Source organism: Haemorhous mexicanus, chromosome 13, assembly GCF_027477595.1.
Source record: "Haemorhous mexicanus isolate bHaeMex1 chromosome 13, bHaeMex1.pri, whole genome shotgun sequence".
NCBI classification, from domain to species: domain Eukaryota; kingdom Metazoa; phylum Chordata; class Aves; order Passeriformes; family Fringillidae; genus Haemorhous; species Haemorhous mexicanus.
This window is the reverse complement of record NC_082353.1, coordinates 4,700,071-4,726,807: the sequence shown is the minus strand read 5'-3', so window position 1 is coordinate 4,726,807 and position 26,737 is coordinate 4,700,071. Positions and strand designations below refer to the sequence as shown.

Genomic DNA, 26,737 nt, shown 5'->3' with positions numbered 1-26,737 from the left:
AGTGTCAAATCTTTTCCAAAATCTTGGCCCTTTTCTATGCTAGCAGAGGTTCTGCTTTCAAAGCAGATTTATCACTGACTTAACACCCACCAGGCTTCCCCTGTGCTCCTAGAGCTCCTCCAGCCTCTTTGTGGGCTTTTCCAAGTGCAGAAGGGACGATGCCAGCTCCCATCCAGTGTGTATCCAGGGTGGTTTAGAAAGGCACTTTATAACTTGGAACATCACAGTAAATAAATGTGCAGCATCTCAGATGTTTTGCTGAGGAGATGAAATGTCACAGGGATTCCAGCTAATTCCACACACAAATCTGGCTCCAAAGAGCTCCTTGCCTGCAGACCACAGAGGACTTGGGGCCAGCCCAGACCATTGCATGCCCTGGTCCAGCTCAACCAGTCTAGGAGGAGAGTGGGACCAGTACAGTGAGGGGCCTGAATGTCCCTCCCATGGTCCTTTGGGAAGGAATGGATCAGAAGAGGAAGATACTGAACCAGTGAGGGATGCAGCTGGGGAAGCTCCTGTGGTAGATCCTCAGCACAAGAGCTGCAAAACCAAGCTCTGTGGTGTGGAATTGCACCAGGGAAAAGGAGGAGGCTTGTCCTGGAGAGCTCCTGCCAAGGTGTGAGACTGGTAGAGGTGAACAGAGGAGCAGTGAAGGGATCCTGACTGTGATCCTGGTGCTGTGCTGGCAAACTTGCTGTGGAGTCCCAGCAAAAGGAGGTTTGGAAGACAAATGAGGAGCTTTCTGGGTGTTTTTCCCTGCTAGAAGCATGAATAAAGAAAAGCACGACAGTGCTTCCTTGGAAATCTGGTGGGTGGCCTGGTGCTATGGGCTGATAGAAGGTGGGGGCTCATTCCTTCATAATGAATGAAAGATGACAGATGGGGAGAGGCAAGGAAAGGCCTTCAGCAGTGGTATAATTAACTTACTCCTGAGAACACTGGGATGAGCCTTTCTCCTAATATGATAGAGAAAAGAGAGGATGTTTGACCGAGAGTAAGGAGATAATGGGAATTGTAGAGGTGAATGTGGTTGTCCCTCTGTTCCTGAGACACTTGAAGCAAAGCCTCCGTGCCAGCTTCAGGAGCAGATGTAGAGGATGGATTCCCTGCTCTTGGGAAGGGGGGGTGGGCTGCACCTCCTGGGGTGCTTCTCTGAGCTTAATCCACAGCCCTGAGCCCTTGGCTTGGAGGAGGAGGTGAGGAGCCAAGCCCCCTTCACAGCAATAATGACTTCACACCCTGACTTTTTCCCCACGAGCCTTTTCTCTTGCACACTAACGAGTCTGAGCCTACTTCATTGTGCCTCGGTAATTGTGCTTTTAATTATGCTGTGTGTCTGCCACCATCTGTTGTGCTCTTTTCAGAATCTGTTTCAGTTCTGATATCCCCTTTTGAGATGAAGGGACCACGAGTGCCCGCAGTACCCAAGGTGTGGATGAATCATAGATTTTTCTGTTCTGTTCTTTGCTTTCCAAATGATTCATTCCACTTGATCTGTTTCTCGATGGTTGCCGAGCCTTGAGCTGACATTTTCATGGAACTGACAGCTTTTTGTGGAAAAATGAGGGCTGACTGAGAGGAGTGAAAAAGGTGTCTGTTGGAAAGAAAAATCCTGATCTTTTCAAGATGAGTTTATTTGGACAAGGGCTATCAGAGGCCTCTGAAAGGAGAAGTTACAATAGCTCCTAGTGTGGATGTCACCTGGGAGAGGCCAGTGTGAAGTTGCTTGTGTTGGGATAATGCTGTGACCTGGGGACAGACAGACAAGAGCATCATGGCACATGTCCCCCTGAAGCAGGGCTGCAAGGGACAGGGACATCAGGCCAGGAGAGGGAGCTGGAAAGGCTCCAGCTGCAATAAAGGAGATGAAGAGAAGCAAAACAAGGTTAATGAGCCAGAGAGGGAGGAAGGGAGGACAACTGCAAGTTTGGGCAGAGGATGGCTCCTTTCTCCTGGTGTGCAGGGCTGTTCTGGCCTGTCCCACTGCTGATACTGTGCTATGTCTGGCTCTCTTTCTTTCTCTGTTCTCTTTGCCCTCTAGAGCTCTGTCACTGGTTGGGCCCACAAACCAGCCCTGACACCCAACAGTGTGGCTTTGTCTCACTGCTGTGCATGTTCTGTGCATCTGCAGGATGCTGCAGCTGGCTCTGGTTTGGATCTCTGGGTGGGATGTGGCAGAGTGGGTATCATCCATGGTGCCAGACCCTCGGTATCCTTAGAAAAGTCTTATTCCATCCCAGGCCAGACAGCTTATACTTTGACCTCTGGCAGCTGCTCCTCATCTGGTCTTCTGAGCATCTCTTAAAAATATTTTAGGCTGCCCTAATGTGATTTCCTGATGCTCTTTCTGCCCTTGCTCTTTCCCCTGGGCCTGACACCTTGGTGGTTCAGTGTCACCCATGGTCATGGGAGAGGAAAAGAACCCCCTGAGCCTTGGTTTGCTGTGCCTGTTCCAGCTCCTGGACACTTTTCACCTCCAGCTTCCTTCTGTGGGAGAGGATTGTTGTGTCCTTCTGCTCTTGCTGGTTTCTTATTCAGGGAGGATGGAGAACATAAATAGCTCACAGATCAGCTCAGGGGCTCTCTCTGTGTCATTCCTGCATTCCACAGGCAGGTTCCTTTCCAGTCTCCTGTACATGCAAGGTGAGGAGCCAAGCATCAGTCACAGGACAGGGCTGTAAATGAGGTTCCTTCCAAAACCAGTTCCATTTAGCTCAAAGCCACGATGGGAAAACCACTGTGTTTCCATAAAATCCACTTTGCATAAATCGATGGAGCTGGGCTTGGGTGAGAGGTGCCGGGATCCCAACAGGCCACTAATTAATTACCTACCCACACTCTTTATTGGCAAGGCAGGGCCCTTCTGATGGTTAATTAGGGTGGGAGCCAAGGAGAGGCTCTGTCTCAGTGGTGATCCACATTCCCTCTGGCTTCCTTCCTCACAGCCATGTCCTGGCACTGAGAGGGGAAGCCAAGGCTGAACATATGGCTCACTGTGGAGCTCTGACCTTCCTGGAGCGTGGCTGGAATTCCCTTCAAGTGCCACTCCAAACCTACCTGATGCTGTGGAAATCCTCTGTGGCATTTCTGGGAAAACAAACCCTTGGCCCAAGTGCCAGCAGTTGTTACCCCCTCATGTTCTTCCTTCCTATGCACCATGGACAGCTTGGGATGGTGCAGCAGGAGACACCTGTGACCTCCTTGTGGGCTCTGTGCTCAGAGGTGACAAACAGCAGCACAGCTCCTCAGGTGCTCCCTGCATGGCTCTGGGAATCCCAGGGCAAGACCATGGGTTGGGATGTGGCTGCAGCTCTCTTCACAGAGAGCAGCAGGCACAACTCTCTCCTAGGATTTTTCCTGGAAAAGGCAGTGAGAAGCTCAGAGAAGAAGAGAAAACAATTCTTATTTCTGTTCACTGCTCCTGTTGTTTTGCACACGTGGAATGTGTTATGGAGATTGTTTACCCAAAGTGATTTGTTAATTGGACACCGGTGAAGGTTTGGATTCCTTGGCCAGCTGGGTCAAAGCTGTGTCCTGGCTGTCTCAGACAGTCATGGATTTTTCTTTACTATCTCTTTAGTGTAGTATTCTTTAGTCTAATGTCTCTTTAGTATGTAGTTCAGTATAGTATTAGTGTAATATAGTATAGCTTAATAAAGCAATTATTCAGCCTTCTGAATCATGGAGTCTGAGCACATTATTCCCTGCCTCAGGGGCTCCCTTCATCTGTGCTGGGATACCTGAGGCAAGCCCCACACATCTCTGTTGGGATCTCCCCTGTCCTCAAATACATTTAGGGTGAGTCATGGTAGTTCAGAAACTGTCCGGCTGTTCTGGAAGTGGAATCCATGGCTGGCTGGCCTGAGAGAAACCTTGGATAAGTGAAATGTAAATGCTCACAGTGCCTTGCCAAGATCTGAGTGGGAAAAACCTTCCTTGGAAGAGGATTTCCCGTCTCGTCCCAAGGAGTCCCAGCTGCTGAATGTGCTTTGTTGTCATGGCCTCGTGTCTGGGGATTTGCTTTCCGCAAGACCTTGAAACCCATTCCCCTCCCCAACTCCTCGAGAAGCTTGATGCAGCCTGTCTCCAGGACTGCAGCTGTTTGCTCCTTCTCTGGAATCAGAGAATATTTCTACTTTCTTTCCTCGTGCTCTGCAGTGACCTAATTATTTAACTTTGCATTGCAGCCTCTTCCTACAGCACTTGCCAAAGAGTTCATCAAAGCCTCCCGTCCCCAGCGCTGGGGGAGCTGGATTATTAATCTCTCTCTGCTAAAGGTTAGAGGAGATGTTTCCTCCTCTCATGGACAACTCTTCCAGACAAATCTTTGGCCTTTCCACTTGTAGGCAGCTGGGAGGGTGTTGGAGTGATGCTCATTGTTAACATAAGGTTCCTCCAGTCTGCACTGGAATATCACACACTTAATTCTTGGCATAACTTGATCTGTTTGGTCTTGGGGTGACTGGAAGAGTGTCTGATCTCCCTCCTTCCTTGATAAAAGGAGGTTAATAATTAGCCATATTCCAACTTGTTTTAGGGAGACTGGTGCCAAAAATCTCTCACCTCTGGCTGTGACTTCCCAAATCTGTGATGTTCAGGGACTGTGGCAGTGCATGGAGCAGGGGGTATGTGCGAGGTGCCTAAGCCCATGTCCTGCGCTGGGATTTCTCATGTGGGTGCCTGTGCTGTGTGCAGGAACAGCTGCTCAGGGCTGACTCTGCCCAGAGTGCTGCTCCACAGGAAGGCAGCATCTGGGAAGGAGTGTCCAGCCAGCCCCCAGCACTGCCTCCCTTCTCTGGGAGGACTCTGTGGGGGCTACATGCTGCAGAGCTGCCCATGGTATCAGGACCAGCAGTGGGTCTAAGGCCACTGAAGCCCCTTGCCCACTCAGTGGCCCCTCTCCAGGAGATCATTTGGAGTAATGTCAAGGGACAGGGAAGTACAAAGAGAGCAGGAGATACTGGGAGGGTGTTGGAAGTTGCTGTCAAAGTCAAGGGAGCTGACTGGTGCTGGATCCAGGATATGAGTAGGGCAGAAGCAAGCGAGGTGGTTCAGACTCACCCCATCCCTTCCTTATTTGAGCAGCTGTGCCACTGCCACTCTCTCCCCCAGCACCACCATCCCAGGACCTGTCCCCTGCCCTGCACTGTGCAGTGCTTGGGCTGGAGAGCAGCACCCAGCTGCCCCCATCCCACCCTGCACCTGTGGACTGCCCATATCCATCATCCTGTGGCTGCTGGTACCCAGCATGTGCCTCTGCTCCTGGGCAGCAGCTGCCAAACCCATTTGCTCAGCAGGTGTGTTCCTGCATTCACTGGGAGAATAGGCTTCTTGGAAGAGAGGAGGGAGAGAACAGAGGAAAAATGGGAGGGAGGGCGGGAGGAAATAAAAGGAAGTAGAAGAGAGAGGGAAAAAGCAGCAAATGACTGGAAGAATTAGAGATGGAGTGTGGAAAGGACTGTGTATCCCCTGTTGCTTTGAGCACTCAGCAGATCCTGTGGTGTGTCTGCTTTATTACTGACAGAGTTCTCCCTTCTGTCGGCTTGTTTCCTAATTGCTGGTCTTGTAAACTGCTTGATTTATGGCTCTGTTCATCAGTTCTGGCCCTCGGGTATAACATGCTTTTCCTTCCAGGCTGGGAAGTGAATAACGAATTAACAGCCTGCCTTAGGTTCAATGAGAAGCTGAGCATTCAGGGATCTTTATTGGGCTGCACGTGCCAAATAGAAGTGCTTAATTTTTACTTCTCATTCACAGAGGGTATTCAGAGAGTCCTTCCCCAGGGCAGCAGCAGCGTTGTGGCTGTGTGGTGCCTTTGAAGTGTCCCACAAGAGAAGCCACCAAGGAATGGTTTTGCTGTTGGTTTGCACAGAGAGCTCAATCTGCTTCCTCGCAGCTTGCTCTGAAGCTGGCATTGTGTGCCATGTATGTTTGTCTCACTCAAACTTCCCTTCAGAACAGCCCAGGGATGAAGATCAAGTCAAAGAACAAATGGCCCTGCTGAGCTGGAGCTGTGCCTTGTGCTCTGCCAGCAGCCAGCCCCTGGCTGTCACCCTGAGAAGGACTCTGTCCTAAACCCTGGAGTCCACTACAGTCAGTGTAGTTGAAGTCTTCACTGTGTGACTCAAATAGTTCTGCTCCCACAGCCCTCCATGGCAGTCCTGTGCCTTCCACACAGCTGTGATCCTCGTGGCTCCATGGTCACACCACCATGCACCGGGTTTATGGAGCAACCAGGCCTTGGAATGATAAGCCCAGGGTGGGAGGTTCCTTGGGTTCAGGGCCTGGCTGTTCTCCTTGCCCAGTTCCCAGGACTCTGGTCAGAAAGTCATGTCATGTGCCCCCAGCAGCTCTGCACCACCCAGACACGCTGTGGGGGATGCCTGAGAAGGACATGCCTCTAAACCAACACCTTTGTGGAGGAAGAAAACTCTTGTAAAGAACAGAGGAACTGCTGTAGCACTGCAGGGCTCTTCTGTGAGCACAGTGCTCCACAAGGGAGAGCAGGTCTCCAGCAGATAAAATTTAAGCTGACAGGTCCCCTCAGGACTTGGCAGCTCTGCCCTCCTGCCCTCAACAGCCTCTCAGGATGCTGCTGCTGCCTCTGAGCTGCTTCATGGCTGTGGCAGGTGAATCTGATGTGCCTGGAAGGGTGAGCTCAGGAAAATGGCTCTGTGGGACTCACCCCAGCATCATGAGGCTGCCAGTCAGGGACAGAGCCTGAAAAGTCCAGTGCAGCATTAATGTAAGGCTGCAGCACCTCAGGGGCTGTAAAAATTCTGTTAGAAGGAGAGTTTTAACACACCTGCTTGTCACACCTGCTCTCACTTGTCCATGGGAGCTCAGCTGGATGGAGTGCTCTCTTCCAAGAATCCTACAGCAGGGAGAGCTGCTGGTATTTGGTTTTGCTCTTAGAGTGCACAGAATAATAAATAAACTGCAAGGTATGGTGTTTCTTTCCTCATGGCATTAGCAGCACATGATTACATGGTCCTAGGCATCCTGTGTGCTCTGCTCTTGCTGTGCCTTCCACTGATGGGTCTGCAGGACACCTGTGGAGCTTCTGAGGAGCAGGGAACAGTGCCTTGGAGCACCATCAGCATCTGGTATCATCATCATCTTTGACTTCTCACAAGGCTCAAGAACCTGTCCAACCACTGGGGAAAGCTGATCCCATGTGTCCTTATGCCATATCCATCAGGATTTCTCTGTTTTTATTTAAAATCCATGATTTCTGCCTCTTTCCAACAATCCCAGCAGGTTGTGACAGCAGGATCTTAGAGTGCAGAGCAGGAGAGGACACAGCAATATTCTTTGTGGGACCTGAGCACCCACCTCCCATGGCTGTAGTCATGTGGCTCCTTGTGCCATGGAGTCCAGGATCCAGGAGAACGAGGACAGAAGATCAAAAGAGCTCTTGTTTGCATTTCACACATGCTATCACCAGGAATATTTACTGCTAATCACTAAACTAGTCTGAATACATACCCAAAGTCCAGGTGTTATCACATCCTGATAAAAAAAATTGAACTGTGTTTGGTTCAGCGTGTGAGTGTGCTCACACCCTGCACAATCTGTGCCACACTTCCTAAATTGCACAGTAGGTAGGATGGCTCAGGAACAGGAAAGGCAGGAGGCCCAAGGTTCTGCCTGATCAGCCTGCCGAAGCTCAAGGAGCAACAGTCCCAGATCCATGCTGAGGGTGGGCAGAGGAGGTGCCTGCACTCTTCCCCTTCTTCCGTGCACAGGCTGGAGTAGTTTCTAAGCTTGAGTCCAAGCCCCCTCCTCTCTGGGTGCTGCTGTGACAGCACAGCACAGGCAGCCTCTGCTCCAACCTGTTCCTCCTGCTCACACTGCACAAGAGGCTGGAAATGGAATCAGAGGGAGATACTTCTCTTTATATTCCATATTCACATGGTGAGATCCTCCGTCCTCACCTCTGACCTGTTCCTGCCTGGCTGCCAGTGTGGTTCTGAGCAGCACAGTGTTTAATCACCTTCTGGACCATTGAGCAGAGCCGTTCCCAAGCTCTCCCTCCCCTGCCCGTGAGCAGGAATTACCTCGGGCTGGCTGTGCAATGTGTCCATCAGCCAGCGTGGCTCCCGTTGCCTGGATGCAGGTTAAAAAAAAAGCCTGCTGGTAGGAAGGGGATATCTTACAGCTGAAGGTGTGATAGATGAGCATCTGTTCTGTCTCCAGAATGGGATTTTTTGAAGTTCGTGTATTTCAGCAAAAGGTTATGGCCCCTCTGCTGGCAGGGCTGCTCCTGCAGCTCGGGGAAGTGGCTCTGTTTGTGTGTCTGTTCTGGGCAGGGCAGAGTCACACAGGGCTGGGTGAGGGCCCTGCTGACAATGCTGCTCTTGTGCCCAGTCTGACAGTGTCAGGATCTGACCCGCAGCTGGAGCTGCCTCAGAAGTGCCTGCCCTGGCTCACCAAAGAGGCCCTGGGACACTCCCTCCCCAGCAGGCACTTGTGGCCATCCAGCCCTCTGGAGCTGCAGGAAAGGATGGAGTTGGGGGGTTTGGGGGGAGCCCTGGATTTGAAATTTAGCAGTAAGTTTGATTCTCAGGTCAGGAGCACAACCAGGACTGGGCCCTTGGCAGAAGAAGCTTCTGGACCGGCTGGGTGAGGAGGGTCTTCCTGGCTGAGTGCTCTAAGAAATGTTTGGTGTTGGAGCTGTGGGGCTCATCTCACCAGGCCTGTGTCCTCCTGCACAGAGGGCAGGCTGGACATTTTGAAGGCTCTCACCCACCAAAGATCTTGGCCAGCTTCATGGTGATTGAATTCAGCCTTGAGAGCTCTTTGGCTGAAGGAATAGGGATTGCCACTGTCTTCTTTATCAAGCTGTAGTCTCTGGAGACTTTAGGGGTCCAGAATCCCTGTGCTCCATGGCTCTGTTGTGGTGTCTGGCAGTACAAGGCTGCCCTGAAGAGCACAAAGTGAATCCCTCTAAAATGGCCTTGGCTGAGGGATGTGTGACATAGGTGTGAGTTGGGAGGGCTCCTGAGGAGCAAGCTGGGCTGTGGTCTTTTAAAACCTCAGGAAACGATGGATGTGAAATGTGGGACACCAGGAGTGTGCTGATAACTCCTCATGTGCATTCCCCACCCATCCATCCCTCCCACAGAGGGACAAGGAGGCAGAAGGAAAGTACTCATGCACGTATAGGGTATGGAAAAAGACAGCTCATGTTGGCTGAGCCAGATTAGGGAGCAGTGAGAGACCACCCCGGCTGGCAGATGGCACAAGGGTGGTCCTCAGGAGTGGGCAGTGACAAAGCTGGCACAGCTGCAGCTGAGCTCCGATATTCCTGCTCATGTACCCACAGTGTGCTCTTCCCTTGGCAGCACTTGGAGCCTCCTTCCCTTCTCCCTACCCACAGCATTGCTTACAAGCTAGAGGAAGAATCTGGTGGCAGGCCCCACAAACGTTTGGGTGCTTTCCAGATCTCTCCCACTCTCTCTAGCAGCTCTCAACTTGCTTGGAGTCAAGGACACAGATTAACTCTCAGTTTGCCTTTCTCTCCCCCACACCACCCATCAGCTCCAGCTCTGCACCCAGACAGGGATGGGCTTTATCAGGATACCTGCCGGGTGACAGGAGACTTCTGATTGATCCTTTCTGAGTTCCCTGGAGCCAAGCTGGGGATGCTGCACTGCTGAGTTTGCTCTGGGCATCACCCCTCCAGGTCCTTGGATAGTGTCACACAATCATAAAATCCTCCAGGTTGAAAAAGAGCTTTAAAAGAATCAATCCAACTTCTGAGCATAGAGAAGGGCTCATAAGAGAGAGCTGTTTAGACTGGTAAGGTGTGGCTGACCCTCAGCTCAGACAGGCTTCTCCTTTTATATCCAAGACTTGGTTCCTACGTCCAACCAACCCAGCTTTGGTTCTGTGCCCTGCATGGAAGCAAAGGCAAAAAGTTGTAGCCTGAGTTCCTGGGCTGGCCAGAGCTGTGCTGTCCCTGGGGCTGGCTGGGGCTGTGGGGCTGTGTCATCTCTCCTTCCTGACAAGGCTGGGCTGCAGTGGGACAGGGCAGGGGCTAGTCTGTGAGGATCCCCTCTCTGCTGACCTCCCAGCAGGGCAGAGCCCCTTTCCCATCCCATCACTGCTGCGGGGATGAAAAGCCCTGGCAAGGCAGGAGCAGGGAAAGGGAGGTGACTTTCCTCTCTGGTTGCTTTGTTTGTTGTTTAGGGATCGGGTGGAAGAAAGACTTTGCCGACTCCATTAAGGAAGCCATTGTTTAGTTGAGGACTTATTTGTTCTTTGGGAAGAAGATCGTGTTTGCCTTTGGGGGGACATTGTGCAATGTCAGTTCCTTTTAATTAGTTGTTGTTTCTTTACCTTGGCTTGGTTTAGCCAGAGAAGAAGATTCTGAAAGGAGAATTAAAAAGAAAAGCAAAGCCGGGGAGAGGAAACAGGAGTACAAAACAAAGCTCAGATGTGGGGCTGGGATTTGGGATCTGTGCTTCCAGCTCCGCCCTGCTGTGCACACACTTAGCAAGAAAAGCTTTTACCACAGAGGCTGAGGGTGTGCCTCCCTGCTTTCCCACTATTCCTGGCCTCTCCATCCACTTTAGGGATGAAGGAGGGGAGCCTGTGTATCTCAGTGCCGGGATTCAGGGCCATATGGAGATGGAGAATGTACAATACCCTGTTTCCCAGGAGAAGGGGCCTGGACCAGCAGCCGTTTGGCCCAGATGTCTGGGAGGGCTGCACCTCTCCCCCTTTTATGAGAGCACCTGGTCATCTTCCTTCAGTCCTTCTGTCTTTGAGGCTGAGTGGAAAGATCTGGGGGTCAGGGCAGGCTGCTGAGCAGAGGGATGTGTCATGGCAGCAGCTCTGAGGGGCTTTAGGTACCTGTTTGTCCGACTTTAGTGAGAATGAGACATTAAACGGCACAGAAGATCTTGCCCTCCCCTCCCTTCGTATCCCCCCTCGTTTCTATCCACTTTCCTCTCTCACGGCCTCATGGGGAGGGAGCAGGGGGAGGATTCCCCTCTCTCCTCCCTGCCGTGTTTTCAGGCTGCAGCTGCTCGAGGCCGGGGCAGAGCCGGGGCCCTCTAAGCCCTGGCTGTGCCTCGTCACCACGTCTCGCCCCTGGGCTGGAAGGCGGTGACAGCCGGGGAGCAGGGACAGGCAGCTGGCCCCGGCAAGCTGCAGGTCAGGGGAGGGTTTGCTTTTGTGCAGGCCATAAGGAAAGGAGCACTCGTGGCACAAAGAGAGTTAAAAACGTCTCCATGAAAGCCCTGGGGCTGGCCGGAGCTCGGCAGGCTCCGTTTCCAGGCTGGTGCTTTGCTGGCAGCCGGCTGCCCCCGGAGCAGAGCTGGGTGCCTTCTGTCTCCTCTGTTCTTCCCAGGGCACCTCCCCGCTGAGCGGGGCTGAGTGAGCTGGGGGTCACTCCCACTTCAAGCCCTGCTTTCTCCTTCCCTTTCCAGCTCTTTAAACAACAGAGGTGTTGAGGGGATTTATACCTCCGCCTGGTAACAAGGCAGATCAGCGAGACGCTGTCACGGTTTTCTGAGGGCTCCATAGATTTTTATTGCTTTTCAGTCCTTGGGTTCCCAACCTTCCTTTGGCTTGTAAATTGCCCACAAAATGCAGACGCAGCTCCTATTCTGTGAGTCCCTTTGATGATTTTATTTATATCTCTGGCTTTGTCTTGTCTTTTATTACAGGGAGACTGCAATTAATTATTATCCCATCAGCTTCTATTTAGGCTGACAGTACAATGCAGTGCACAGTGTCCAACCTTGCCCTGCCCCTGTGTGCACGAGCAGGACACTATTCTGGGCAGGAACAAAGGCCTGGCAGCTTCAGAAAGGGACGTGCTGCTAAAGGGCAGCTGAGAGGCTTCAATAGCACCAGCAGGGTACAGTTGTGACAGAGCTAAAGTGACCAGGCATCCCAATTCAGTTGTGATGCTCCTGATAAATCTGCTCATCCGCAGTGTATTTTAGGCTTTTGCTCTTTGGGCGAGTTTGAGCAGAGACAGGGCTCCTGTGTCTTTTTTCCCATGCCTCTGATTGACCAGATCTTTTCTTTTATTCATAAAATAGAAATTGCACCTGAAAGATCTGTAAACCAGTCCCTGCCTCAGTGGGGGGACAGGAGGTGCAGACACCAGCAGAGATGAGCAGCAGGTTGGAGCAATCAGAGTTCCAGGGAACATTTGCTCAGGGAGCAGACAGAGGGAACTGGGCATGTTTGGGCAAGAGAGCACCTGGTGATGATGCTCTGGCAAAGAGGGAGTGGATGGGTCTGTGCTGGGAGGGCAAGAATGGCCTTAACAACAAGGGATATTCAACACAGGTGCTGGGAAAGTGGTAAGAATAGTAACAGTGTGAGCAGATCTCCTGGGCTGGAGAGGGACAGTCCCCAGGGCTGGAGTTTCTTAGGGGCAGTTGGGATACATTTCTGGCTTGTTCTGTGTGTATGTGTCAGAAAGAATTGATGCCAGGCACAACCCTGAAATAATAATGACTGAAGACCTCCAGAACAAGCGTCTGTTAGACAAGGAAATGTCTGATGGTAATTTCAGGGCTCATTTCCTATCCAGTGTTTGGTTTTGTTCAGGAATATCAGTTTTCTCCACTGGCCATCCTGTCACTGGAAAACCAGTGAAGCTGTTTTTATTCTTCCCCTTTATCCTCACATCTTGTGGGAAGGTTTGTTTGCCCTGCTAGGATGGCACGGCGCTGATGCTGAGCAGTGCTGGTTATGAGATAAAGGTGTTTTGACAAGATCCAGGTGAGTGGAAGCTTCTGTTAAAGCAAATGTTTGTTCACTGCACTCCTGCTTTTTTCTCTGCTTGTTTGATGTGTTCATTTTCACCTGATCTTGGTAGCCTTGGCAGCGAGCTCTCGCTCTGACACCCCCAGACCAGCTCATGACAACAGACCAGAGTCTCTGGGCAGTGTCCTTCTGAAAATTCCCTGTGGCTCTTCACTGGGATGAGCCCACTTGGTCAGAGCATGGTGCTAATAATGCCAGGGTTGTGGGTTTGACCCCTGTGTGAACCATTCACTTGAGAGTGGGACTCAATGATCCTTGTGGATCCCTTCCAGCTCAGAATGCTCTGTGATTCTGAATTCTACACCAGCTCCTCTCCTGAGCAGAGTCCACTCCATGCTTCAGAGGAAGCTGGAATTGGGCTACCATGCCCTAAATTCTGAGGTGTTCCTCACTCCTGCCCTCCCCAGATAACATGTGCTCACTGGCCCACATGGCTGCCAGCCATTGCCTGCCAGAAGTTTTTCAGTCCAAGGGAATGTGGCTGTGGGGCTCTGTGGGGAAGGAAGGGCATGTCTGGACAGGGAGGCTGGGCAGACTGAGCTGGCTCTGCCCCTGCCACAGCCAGGGTGGGAGAGATGGGAATGGCAGGGCTGGGATGCTGAGCTGGCTGTAGGAAACAGGCTCGGGTTTAGGGTGATCTTGGGTCACCCCACTTAATTCACCTTACTGGGTGCAGTCCTGCTCAGCTGGGAGCTGGGGTGGCCTGGATCCCTCTCTTGGGGGAGAACTGAGCTCACCTGTGCATTCCTTCAGGTCTCCCCCGTGCTTGGAGGATGAAGGCAAAGGCAAGAGCAGCAGCTCTGTGGCTGATTCCCTGTCTCTCACTTGAATACCTCAATTGGAAGTGAGATCTTCCACCTCCATCCCAGCTGCATTTCTGTTGGATCTGTGATTGCTGTGATGAAATTGCATCTGAATTCTGCCAGCTTTGAAGCCTGAACTAGGAGGGGTGGTCTTTACATCAGACATGTAATTACCTGTCTACAAAATTATGAACGTGTACAAGAGAAAAAAGGGAAAAGCAAGATCTCTGTCAAGTGGCAGAAAGGCTGTCATTTTCCCTGTTATTTTTTGGATTGATTTCCTCCATTCACAGCAGTGCTTAATCCAGCTGGGAACCTGCTCCAGAGATCATTCTGCCTGATAAGCTCCCTTGTCAGTGCTGACCCTGAGATCTGTAAGGACACAGGACTTGATGTTAATAAAGCCTGGAAAAATTCTCCAATCTGCAGCATCTTAGAAGCAGGAAAAATCTGTTTTCCTGTGTAAGAGGAACATCTTTTTATGGTGGCTGAACACTGGCTGACAATCAGGATGGCAGTACTACTTGTTAAATGGAACTTACTGAAATACTTCATTTTGGGAGTAATTACTCAGTGCCTGGTTGCTCCAGAGATCCCTTGTAATTAAGGAGAAGGTTCCTGCAGCACTGCCATGATGTTGATGGTGCTATGGAGATGAGACTCAGATTTTGTGGTAGGGCACAGATTATGTGCTAATTCAGGGGTTACCTGGAGTGCCATGTGTGTCCTGAGCTTGGAGAGAGTATCTCCTCCTTTCCTAGAGAGATCCTTGCATTTGAGCAAGGTCCCAGGTTATCAAAGCCTCCCATAATTTTAAAGATGTGCTTAAAACCTTTTGAAGTCAACGTGCTTAAGGACCAGCCTCAGTTAAACTGAATTTTGCTGCTTGGTCAGGGATGAATCTTCACTGGTGCTTGTTCTTCCTCAAGGACAAAACTCATCCCTTGATCCAACACAGCAGGCTGGAAATGCCTCAGTGACTGTCACTCTTAGCTTTATTTCTCTTTAAACTCTTAAGAGCTTGAAAAGGTTTTTCTTTTCCTCGAGAAACTAAATGAGAGTTTATGTAGGAGGAAAAAAATATAATCTCTGGCTAAATTATTTTACTGTGCCAACCACTGAGTGGGGAGGCTTGACAGAGGATTATGTAGTGAAAAAGGCCCAGTTTTCCAATGCTTTAATGACTGGACCTTTGTTTACCTCCCAACTGACCATTTAAGAACTACTTGACTGACTTTGCCCTCAACATGAGGTTGAACATGGCTTCATTGTCTTGGAGAACAGGGTTGAAATTAAAATGTAATTTAATGGTTCAGGTGGTAACACAGGTTACCCAATAGCTGCATGTGGAGTGGGCCTTTGGGAGCATCCTTTGATATCAAAATGCTTCCCTAGACAAAATTTAATTTACCAGTGTTATGAGGTTAAGTTCCCAAGTCATGGAATCCCAGAATGGTTTGGATTAGAAAGGACCTTAGAGTTCATCCCATCCCACCCCTGCCATGGCAGGGACACCTTCCACCATCCCAGGGTGCTCCAAGCCCCATCCAACCTGGCCTTGGACACTTCCAGGGCTCTGGGCACCCTGTGCCAGGGTCTGCCCACCCTCCCAGGGGACAATTCCTTCCCAATATCCCATCCATCCCTGGCCCCTGGCAGTTTAAAACTGCTGCCCCTTGCCCTGCCACTACCTGCCCATATAAAAAGTCTCTCTCCCTCCTCTCCTGTCTTTAAATCCTGTGTGAGGAATCTCAACTGAGTGTTCAGCCAACAGCAAAATGAAAGCAAAGTCTCTGCTTTGACTGAAAGAGTTGGAAGCAGATTTAGGCATCTTTGCCCAGAGGACTCAGGGAGATACCTGAGCTGCTCTGTCCTCTGGAGAGTTCAGGTTTAACCAAGGCAGGCTCGAGGTGGGAGGGGAAGTCAGCTCTGGGAGGAAGATGCTGTGCCTAAAGGTGGCACAAGAGGACAGGAGCAGAGCTGGAATTGCACCCCAGGCCCTAGTGAGTGCCTGTGTGCTGTGCCAGCAGCAATCCCTGCAGCTGGGGCTGCTCCCTGGGGTCTGGCAGCTGCATTCAGCTGTGGGTAAACCCTTTAGGGAAGGGTTATAATTGCCCACCATGGTGGGGAAAGGAACTGTAAGAAACAGGTAGTGTGGCCATTTCTTGTTTTATGGGGAGGTGGGCTTTAGTAGTTTTATTAGAAGCCAATGGTGGGTCTGTGGTTGGAAGCTCCTGGGTGGATCTGCTCCTCTCTCTGGCCCAAGGTGCTTCATCAGGGTCTGTGGAAAATCAGATCAGATAAATCCCACTTTGAGTGTCTTGTGTCAGGCTTAATTCCTCATGCTGTGTCTCTCTGTGAAAGGTGTCAAGAATCCTTGTCTGTGGCTGCCCTCTCTGCAGTGGTAGTTCTTTCATGCCTCCACTTGTTCCTGTACCCTCTGGCTCACTTTTAGTCCAGCCCATTCCCAAAACAACCCCACAATGGCTGTGCTCCATCCCAACAGAAATAATAACAGCAGGCAGAGATTCCAGAGGAATGTCCTTCTAAAATGTTCATTTACACTTAGTCTGCAGCTCTTTTTTTTTTTTTTTTTAGGATGTATAAATTTACTGTAATATGAATGAGTCAGCATGGATATATTGCAGGTAAAACATGTCAGACTAATTTGATCACTTATGCTAATGAAATAACTATCAGGCTAGATAGTATAAATCTATCTGGTTGTCCATGAGGCTTTAAGAAAATTTTGCCTGATGGATTATGGTCCAAACTCCCTAAATGTAGGTTAAAATAATCTATTATGGAAAAGAGTAAAATAAAAAGGGAAGAAGGCTCAGAGCTCAGGCTGAGTGTCAGTGAGGAGGGGCTGAGCAGCAGATCCTCTGCTGGGGCTCTTTAATATTTTTATTAAAGATTTACAGGACATGGCAGCATGTAGGGTCATTAAATTTGCAGTTATACAGTGCTAAAGGGATCAGGCAAGACTTACTGGTCTTTCTTTGCAGAGAAATTACTTCCTGGCAATAAAATCTTGCTAAATTATGCAGGGAGACTGAAAACATGATCGTGACTGTACCAAGATGCTCCGTGGCAGTTGCAGAGCTGGAGGTACAAACTGGGGTTTTTAGGATGGAGATGGGGAGGTTTGTACTGGGAGAATGGGGGAAGAGAAATCACCTGCAGGACACAGAGAGAGTTTTCCTTAATTTTTAAATTTTTTGTCTCCTTAAGACACTCTCATCATAAATGTTTGCCCAATGGTGGTTGATAGAAGGTAACTGGGAGTGGCTTCCAGAGTGATGTGGTGCCTGTGCTGCTCCAGTGGCAAAGGGACATGCTCTACTCTTCCAGCCTCTCCAGGAAAACAAGCTCAGTCTTGGGAAGATGTTCTGTAAGTAGCAGCTGATTTGTTGCCATGAGATTCTGAGCAGGGGAAGAGTGAAAATAACAGGAAAGTGGTTTTTCCTCTATTTTGGTCTCTGATTTAAATCAGCTCCCGAGGCAGAATTCATTTCTGGGAGAAGAGTGATGCTTTTGAACTGAGATTTCTGCAAAGTGGGAGAACACCAGTGTTTCTGAGCCAGTGGAAGTGTCTAAAGGCAGCCAATCACACTTCCAGCATACCCAGGTGCCACACTCCTATTCCTTCACCAGTGAGACACTGAACTGCAAACCTTATCATTAGCAGAAGGGCAAAAATACTAACATCTAACCCAGAAAATAAATCTGTTCAATAAATCAAAGATAGAAGCAAAGATGAAATCTGAAATCCCCATGGATTTCATTCCTGGTGCCAGTTCAAAATCCACCACCACAGGAGAATGTAACGATCCTGGCATTTAGTGAAATTAGACTTGACACCGGCCAGGGCCCTGCTATTTTGGTTAGTTAGGATTTGCAATTGTTTGCCACCCATTAGAAATCCCAGTAACCTGTTCTAAGGGCAGGCAAATTAAGATTCCCTCTCTGTGCAGGATTACTCATCACACCACAGCTCCACATTAATTGGAAAATAACTGGTGGCTGAGCACATCTTACCCAGGCTGTCATCGGAGCCCGCGAACGCCAGGCTGAGTTCACACACAATTTGTTGTACACACAACAGCTCACAAAAACCTTGCAGGAAATTAAAGCTCCAATAGCTTATCAGATGCAAAGATAATTATTAATCCTTAATGATCCTGGTAATTTCTTTATGGGAATTCACCTCCACTTCCTTCAGGGCCTCCAGCATGAGAACACACGGTTCCCTTCCTGAACCTCAGCTCTGGATTTTCTTTTATTCAGGGCCTGAATTTTATTTAGATTTTCTTTAGCTTATTTAGATTTTCTTTAATTCAGAGCCTGACAGTGATTTGGAGAAATCTGAGGGTTTGATGGTCCAAGCCAAGCTCCCAGGGTATGGACCTCTGCAGGCTGCACTCACTCACAGACAAGAAGATAATCATGGAATCACAGACTGGTGAAGTGAAAGCCCATCCAGTCCCAACCACTGCTATGGGCAGGGACACTTTACACCACAGCAGGTTGCTCCAACCTGGCCTGGAGCACTTCCAGGGATGAGCTGCTCTTGACAATTGTGGATAAACTGTGAGCTCCAATCATACCATCTTCCCTCTCCTGCTAATGGGAATCTTGTTTACCTAAACCAGAACCAAATGGAAGGGGGGAGATTTGGATAATTGGGCTGTGTTGGCTGCCTGGGAAGCACCATGATGTCCTGCAGGGAGACAAGCAGGGGCAGAGAGGCTTCCTAGAGGTGCAACCTGCACTAGGAAGCAGGAAGGTACAATATAGACAGATCTGGGGAATGAAATGCCCAGTGCTGGTCCACTCTGTATTTCGGGAGGGATTGGGATAGGTTTGGTCTGGCCCCATGGCTCGGAGCATTCAATAGCAGTGTGGGCTCTGTGGGTCTCTGGGGCTCTTCCCATGGCTGAAGAGACTCCACTTCTGCAGGCTGGACCTGACTGTGGTAATTGGCAAGGTCAGGAGAATCTCCCCAAAGGGGCTGCCCTGCTCCAGACAAAGCAAACACCAGCACAGGCACGGGATGTGCAGGGAGCTGTCAGAGCAGCTCCTCCTTCCTGGAAAGAGCAGATGAAAGTTAATCTGGACATGCACAGCCTGGTTTATTGTTTTGCTAACACATTCACTCTGAAGTGCTGTTGTTGCAGGGAAGCAATAGCTCCCAGTCAGGAAGTTGCTTGTTTTGTGATTAGAATCGCTGTAGCTCCCAAGGGAAGGGATGGCACTGTCTGGGCAGACTTGGATCTGCCAAGAACACTTGCACCTGGTACTCCCCCAGGATCTGGTCTGTGGTGGAAAAGTTGCCACTGATGATGTGGGATTTAGGAGCCAAAACACATGGCAAGTGGGACACAGCACTGAATGGGAGCAGTGAGAAGTGGAGGTCACCCAGTGCCACAAGCTCACAGCTTGCTTTGGCGGGAAGCTGTACAGATAAGATCACTTTACTCCATGCATTCACTTTTTTGTCCAGGGAATACACTCCTTGTATCCCCCTCCCTGAGTCCATGTGTTCCCTGTGTATCCAAAGAGCAGCTTGTGACAGTTCAGCTTGCACAAAGCAAGGCAGAGACAGAAAAAGACCTTTGTGCATCGATGCCATGATGGATCGCTTTTTATTTTTGCTCCAATGCCAGATCTGGATTTGAAATAGAAAAGCAGGATCATGTTTTGTGGAGTAACTTTTGGAGGGGGCCCTGAAGGAGGAATGTAAGATGGGCTGGAGAGATCAGACAGGAGCCAGGAGAACAAAAGCTGCCACTGTTGGGGATGTGGGAGCTGGTGCTGGATGAAGCAGGACCTCCTGCTGTTCCCGGCTCGCTGCTGCCGTGGCCAGGCTGGCATCCTGTGCAGGGGGAATGCAGGGAAGAGCTAATCTATGGAAACAGAAGGACAGACTTAGCTTGAGAGGATGAGCATGCTGAGCTGGTTTCTGCTCTGTTACACCCTGAAACCTCGCTGATATCTGTGCAGCTCCCCAGCTGGAACTCAGAGCAGACGGGGGTTCTTTATGCATTTTCTCCAGAGCCAGACTGGTGAGGATTTTTTGAGGACTGGAGAAACTGATACTGAGATTTTCAGCTCGGCAGGAGGGAATCTCTGTTTGCTTAATTTGGGAAGAGACAGCCCTATAACTTACAGTATGTAAAGCTTAAGCAGAAGTATCCCCTTGTGTAGAGTTTGAGGCAGCCAGGAAAAGTGTTCCAGGCTGCCTGAGCCATTCCACAGGCTTCCTCCATTCCTTCAGCTACAAAGAGACACTTGCTCCAAACAGTCAGTGCAAGGACCAGACTCCAGTATAGTAATCCAGGGATTCCATAGTGTAACCAACTCCCTGTATAATTTCTCCCAGAGGTGAGTTAAAGAAAACACCTGACCTCATCATTTCACCTGGTGCCCTGGAAAGCTCTTCCAGTGCTGAACATCTTCCATGGCTGTTTCTGTTAGGTTTTACTTCAAGGTTAAATTTGCAATTGTCTTGGAAGAGGTATCATTGTTCCCAAGAGTCCTCCCTGCCAACTGCCATCCCATATCAGTGCCTGGAGCAGTGATCCTTGACAAGTCACATCCTTGACAAGCTGACACCTTGGGCTCCTTCAGGAGAACGCTGAGCACCTTCCATTTCCCAGCCCCAGAGTCACTGTTTGGCTTTGAGGAGTTCCTCCTGTATTTTCCCTTTCTCCATTAAGGAAGGAACAGAGCCTGTGTATGGCCTTCAGCAGGTTGCTGGAGCTGTGTGCCAGAAGGAATCCTTCCTGCTGGATCATCCATTGTCCCTTCTGAGCACTGAGGAATCACAGTACCCCTTTATGGCAGCTTTAGGGCTACAGCAAATCTCCAATGTCTTCCAAGTCCTTTTCCAAACTCTTCCTTTCTGAGGCAGCAGCCTGTGAGTGTAACCTGTGTTTCTGGTTTCAGATTTCTTACCTTGTGTTTGGCTGTTTAAATCACTTTTTACTGGCATGTGGCCAGCTCTCACTCAAGTCAGATCCCAGTGTATTGATAGCCCAGTCCTGCTTCTTGTTCCCCTCCCACCAATCTCCTTGGCATCTGCAAACTTTCCCATGACAAGGATTTATATGGAGTCATTCAGATCATTGATAAAAATATTAAATAAAATGGCAATGGGAGTTTCACTCTTCTTTTATCCCAGATATTTTTAGCCAGTGTTATATTGCTGTGTGTTTATTGAGTCGTGGCTATTGGAACATCCAGTAAATATGCCTTTGAAGAACAGCCAGTTTCCAGGAATGCTTTCCACCTTAAATGTGCATTTCCAATCCATTAGGCTGGCACTGAGGCCTGGGAAAACAGAAATGTTAAATGCACAGGTGTGTGTCTCACTGCTGGTGCACAGTGAGTAACCAGACCATGCCCTGTGGTGCTGAGGCAGCTCGCTGGCCTTTGCCTCAGGAATTGACTCCTTGGCCTTCTGAGGTCCAGCAGGAGGTTTTCCATGTGGATTGCAGCAGTTTCTGGGCTGAAGGTGCCGTTGTTTGGGAAGAACTCCTGTTCTGGCTTTATGAGTCAGAGCTAGGCCTGAGCTGCAGCTTACCACAGTCATGCAATTCTGCTTTGTGCCATGTGTCAGCCCAGCTGGACATTGTCCCTGTGGTGCTGGACATTGTCCCAGTGGTGGTGCCCACCCCCTAAAACAGTGTTAATGCACATTTTGAGTGTTTCTTTTCAGTTGCCAGCCTGGATCCCAGGGGGACCAGGGCTGCTCTGATTGCCATGGACTGAGGTGGATCTGCAGGTTTATCCAGAGCCAGGTGTGCACAGGTTAGTGCCAGCATTCCCTGAATGGCAGTGTGGCAGGATGATACCTTTGCCACAAAGGATACCTTTACCACCAGCCCTCAGGTCTGTGGGTTGTTAAAGACCTCTCATGGGGAGCTAATTTAGATCCCTGGTTATGAGGTTATAAACCCAGGGAGTTATTTATAATATCCCCTTCACCCTCCAAATCTGCAGCTGTCACCTGGCTTTGGGAGGTGTGGGCATGGTAGGATCTGGCTTCCCACTTCTAGAGGGCAGGGTTAGATAGGACATTAGGGAGTCTTCCTTATGAGGGTGGAGAGGCCCTGGCACTGGTTACTCAGTGAAGCTGTGACTGCCCCTGGATCCCCAGAAGTGTCCAGGGCCAGGTTGGATGGGGTTTGGAGCAACCTGGGAGAGTGGAAGGTGTCCCTGCCCACAGGGGGGTGGGATGAAGTGATCTTCAAGGACCCATCCAACCCAAACCAGTCTGGGATTCTGGGGTTTTCTGATTCTATCACCTGCCCCTTTTGCAGCACTTCCCAAGAGCAGAGGTGTCACTGTTGGAGGGAGAGACAGAGGCAGCTCTTCTGCTGGCAGCTGTGTAGCAAATCTCCCTGCAGAAATACATCTCAGAATCTCAGAACTCCTCAGAATTGGCCAAATATCCCCAGGCTGGTACAGCAGAGCACAAAGGAAGAGGTTGATATTCAGACCTTGGTCTTTAGCTGTGTAGGAGCTGAAAGAACAGGCAGGGCTGTGCCTCTGGGAGAGAGACCTGGGCAGCCTTTGGCACAGGAACTGGAGCTCTCCCATGCTCCCCTGGAGGCAGAGGAATTTTTATTGAAAGGAGGTGCCTTGGCCCATGCGGGGATGCCGGAGCTGCCTCGCTGTGCACAGCCCTGATCTCACTGTGGGGTCAGCTCAGCACAGACTGCTCTGGAGGAGGATCATGGCTGGGGAGCTTGGACAGGAATAGAGGAATTCTGACTCTACACAGTATCATCCAAGTGCTCCATCTCAGGCCTGTTGCTCATGGCACACAGGCAGGAGGGAACAAGAAGGGAGGGCAGCTGAAGGTAGTTCCTGTGACAGTCAGCTCAGTGTGGCCTAGGAAGGCTTTAGGCAGCATATCCCCCATCCCTGTCTGCTTTTCATTATTGTTTTTATAGCCAGAAATAAGAGCTTTATTGGTTTTATTCATCTCCTGTCAGATGCCCAATCAACATCTGGCAACACAGTAATTCCCAGGAAGTGCTGACCTAGTGAGAGCCAGTGGAGCAGGAGGTGTGCAGGAAGGTCTCCTTCCCCCTTTCCATCCCTGGCTGCCCTTTTCATTATCTTCCCAGCACAAGTGGGATGTATACCCCTCCTTGCTGGATTTCAGAGCACCAGTCTCCTGGGGGATCCTGGGGCTGGAAGGCACCTGACAAAACACCTGGGGCATGGAGATAGGGGCAGGAGGAGCTGAGCAGGAGACAGGGCATCCCAAAAACCCCTGCTGGGCTAGAGTCAGCCCATGCATAAGGAGGAGATTGGGCAAATGGATCAGAAAGGAGCTACTTCATTCCTTTGAGCAGTGCTGGGCCTGCGTAAGGGATGAACACAGCAAGGCAGAACAGCTCAGCTCCCTCTCCTCCCATTTGCCTTCATTTGGATTTGCACGGGACTCGGAACTCATGAGACATGAGAATGCGGGGATCCTTCCCAAGAGGTCCTTGACAGAGTTTCCTGCATGTTAGAAGATGTTAAGATCCAGTAGAAGACTGAATAGAGAGGAACCCATTTTTATTTACTTGGGTGCCTATTGGACTCATAACAAAACGGGGTGTTACAAGCCAGAGGCAAGTTCTGTTCCACTCGGAGATCAGCCAGAGTGTGGCTGCTCCAGCAGGTCCAGCAGGTTCCCTGTCAGATCCCTGGGCTCCCACACTGGATCTCCTGAGCCCCCTTTTCCCACACGGTCCCGCCCTGTCTTCTCCCTCAGGTGTGGGTGGCTCGGTTTGTGCTGCATTATGGGACTTGCCTTTCCACATCTTGGCTTTTCTTTGCCCCCTCTCCTACATTCCAGCTTCAGCCAGTTGGTCAGGGCAGTTCCTCCCTCTTCTCTGTCCCACATTTGGGTCCTTTTCGGCCACTTCCATGGCATGTTCCCTTCTGTTCCTGTGGCACTGTTCTTGTCCCTCTGATCGTGCTCCTGTCCTGGACCAGTGGCTGCCCAGCTCTTTGATGTGCTCTCCTGCCCCATGAAACCTCCATGGGCTCTGCAGTCCCTCTGGAAGCCCTTCCCAAACCTCCATCCTGAGACAGCGTCTAACCAAGGCCACTTTGTGACTTAGGCTGGTTTTGTCACCTTGCGCCTGCACTTTGGTGCCCTTGATGAGTGGAGTGGGCTCCCCTTTCCTCCTGCCCAGAAGTGGAGCCAGGGCAGGTGGTCTTTGGCTCCAGGAGGGAAAAGCTGTATCCCAAGATGGATATTCCCCCTGGAACAGCAAGCCTGCCGTGAACAAGGACTCAGACCCTTGTAGCCCAAAGCAATGCTGGATACCTGCAGCCCACTCCCATCCTGCCCCTTTCTGGAATATCCAGTGTCCCCAAGCCCTCAGAGCTGGGTGTCTGCTCCAAAACTGCAGCAGAAGACACAGATCACTCAGAGAAAGGTCCCAAACTGCCTCATCAGCTGCCCACTCATGTGAGCAAATGCCACCAGTGGGAGCCGAGGCATCGCGATCCAGCCCAGAATGCTCCTTTGAAGACATTTCAGCAGCTCAATTAAGTTCCCACTTGTGTGTTTTCTTTCCCCCCCTTTGCTTTCATGGTCATTTAAAACAAATAAAGTGAGCAGAACACGGCAGCGTGATAACCACCCTTTAATTTCCTTCCCACGGGTCTCCTGATTATTTGGTGATTCAGCGGCAGCGGGGGGAACGTTTACGGAAAGGAGGGTGGGAGCTTCCCACAGGGATGGCAGCTCGCAGCCCAGGGCCCCCGAGCTCCGGGGAGGAAATACGTGCCTGGGGCTCTCCTTTTCAGCGCCGTGGATGTGCTGAATGCAGTGCAGAGCCCGGGCCCTGGGCGAGCAGCGGCCCCGCTCTCAGTGCCCTCCTTGTTCTCGCATTGTGCTCTGGGGACGGCACCAGCGCTCGGGATGTATTTCACGCTTCTGTGCAAACACAGTATGAGATGAAGAATTCATACCCTCGCACAAGACCAGAGTGGATTTTCTCATAATAAGGAAAAGCAGCCAGATCGGAGCCTGCCAATTCCTGCCCCCTGCTCCCGCCTTCCCTAGGAAGTTCAAACAAGCCTGTGCTTTTAAACTGGTGCAGAGAAGTATATTACATTTTTAAAAAAACCAACACGAATCCTTTTGGATCTTTTTTACATTATTCCCCCCACCTCTGTCTCGGTGGGTGACTTTTCCAGCTCTCCCCCAGCTGGTCTGCTGGGTGTGAGTGGGGGTGGAGGAGAATTCCATGTGTTTTATGTGTGTGAACAACTAATAGTGGGACTGCGTCTCGCTGGAAGAGCATGTAAAACACACCCCAGGAGGGGGAAAAGAACAACTGCCCAGCCTGCTAAACACTCCAGAGCTTTTCCTGTCCTGCAGGAAAACATGATGTGGGGCTTTGCTTATTCATCAGCAGCAGTAAATAACGGGCCTCACCTTGAGCTCTCCTTCAGCCACTTCTGCTTCTCCCCAGCCTCCAGGCTGGCAAGGAAAGGAAATACTTGCTGTCCTCTGGTGACAAATTGGGGGTTTATAGCTATTCACATTTTAGCTTTTGTTTCCCCCCAGAAAAGGTCTGTTCTCATCCTTGTGGCTTTGCATTTCCCAGCATCCAAAGCACTTGCGCCAGTCTGACACTGGAGGTGAGTCCTGACCCCGGTGCCTGAGCTGTCAGTGCCACATCCCAGCCAGGCATTGTGCATGCAGGTGCTTCTCCTGGGCAGGATGCAGGGTGCACCTGAGTCATTCCATACATTTATAATCTGATCCCTTGGAACAGCTCCGTCAGCAGCTTCTCCTCCCTCGTGCACTTCATGGAGATGTTTCCATCCCTGGGTGCCCTGGGAGTCCCAACAAGCCATGAGTGGCCAGGACCTGCCGAAGCGTGTCGATCCAGACACTGGATCCCTGAAACCTGTGCTTTCCCCAGCACCTTCAAAGAGTGTCCTGAGTTCAAGTGATTCAGGGAGCACATTTCTGGACTGTCAGCGAGCTGCATCCATCACTCCGCTGAACATGCACCAGATTGTTAATGCTCCAGGCCAAATACCACGTCTTTTTTAATGCCTACCAAATGTAGTGCGTGCTGCTGGCTTTTTATATTTATAATAATTATTAAAGTAATGGCAGTAGCTGCATTCCTATAGGCTAGAAGTGACCAGGAACAGACAAAAAAAAATGATTCATTGTTCCAATTAGTGCTCGAGCTCACACCGGTGATTAATTAGCCGGGCGATAGCACTATGCAAAAGATCAGGGTGAGAATTAATGGGGAGACACGTGCTGACTTTTAAGATGGTTCCAGCACTCTTTAGTGGATCAGAAAGGAGCTGATCTATTAAACAGGCCCTTTCCTTGGGCCTGTTTAATTAGAGGCAGCGGCACGGGCTCGCTCCGCGCCGACACCCCCCGACGGCAGGCACTGAGGAATATTTATATGACAGGGTGCCATGGAAAACTTCAAAATTAAATTCCCATCTAGGTCTCTAAATATAATTCTGAAATGTCAGAGATGCTGGGAAGAACGCTGCTGCTGGATGAAGTTGCTCTCAGGGAGAGGCAATAGTGTGCCAGATTTATACAGGCCTGAATAGGCAGGTGACTTTTCAGTGTTTAAGGAGCCTGAGGTGCTCTGATGGATGTATTTCACCTGGTGAGAGGCACAGGATCCAACAGGAACACATGCTGGAGCCTTGTGTGCTTGGCTTGGATGGGGGAGACGGAGCAGGGGCAGCTCCCAGGAGCCTGCAGGTTCCCAGGGGGCACAAACCATTCTGGAGCACCAACCTTTGAAGGTGAGCCCTGTTGGCAAAGTTTCTCTTTCTGGTTTTATTAATCTCTCTTTCTGTAGCCTCATTATCTCTCCCTGCTGCACATTGGTGCCTCCCACCACCCCAATTCATTTTTCCCAGTTGCAGCAGCTATTGAGTGGTTTATAGAGATGGGGTTGAGCCAGTCCCCCCTGGCTGCTCCCAAATCGCTGATGAGGCCGATTCCTCTGTTCACACATCAATCTGGGAGCACCAGCAAAGTTCCATCTTGGCTGACTTAATTGTTAGGAGCTGCAACCCCAATGTCTTTGTAAATAAAATAGTTTAATCTCATGGGGCCTGCCTGG

The 26,737-nt window shown here is 50.4% G+C and overlaps 2 long non-coding RNA genes across 4 annotated transcripts in view; one reads left to right on the top strand and one right to left on the bottom strand.

Annotated features, from left to right (window-relative positions):
• LOC132333170 (uncharacterized) overlaps nucleotides 1-26,737 on the top strand; it is a 63,074-nt gene that overhangs the window by 26,903 nt on the left and 9,434 nt on the right. The gene's annotated exons all lie outside the window — the stretch shown is intronic.
• Nucleotides 24,242-26,737, bottom strand: part of LOC132333168 (uncharacterized) — a 30,350-nt gene continuing 27,854 nt past the window's right edge. For all 3 annotated transcript variants that reach the window (XR_009488078.1, XR_009488076.1, XR_009488077.1), the window contains one exon: nucleotides 24,242-25,460. This is a non-coding gene — a long non-coding RNA (uncharacterized LOC132333168). The remainder of the gene's footprint in view (nucleotides 25,461-26,737) is intronic.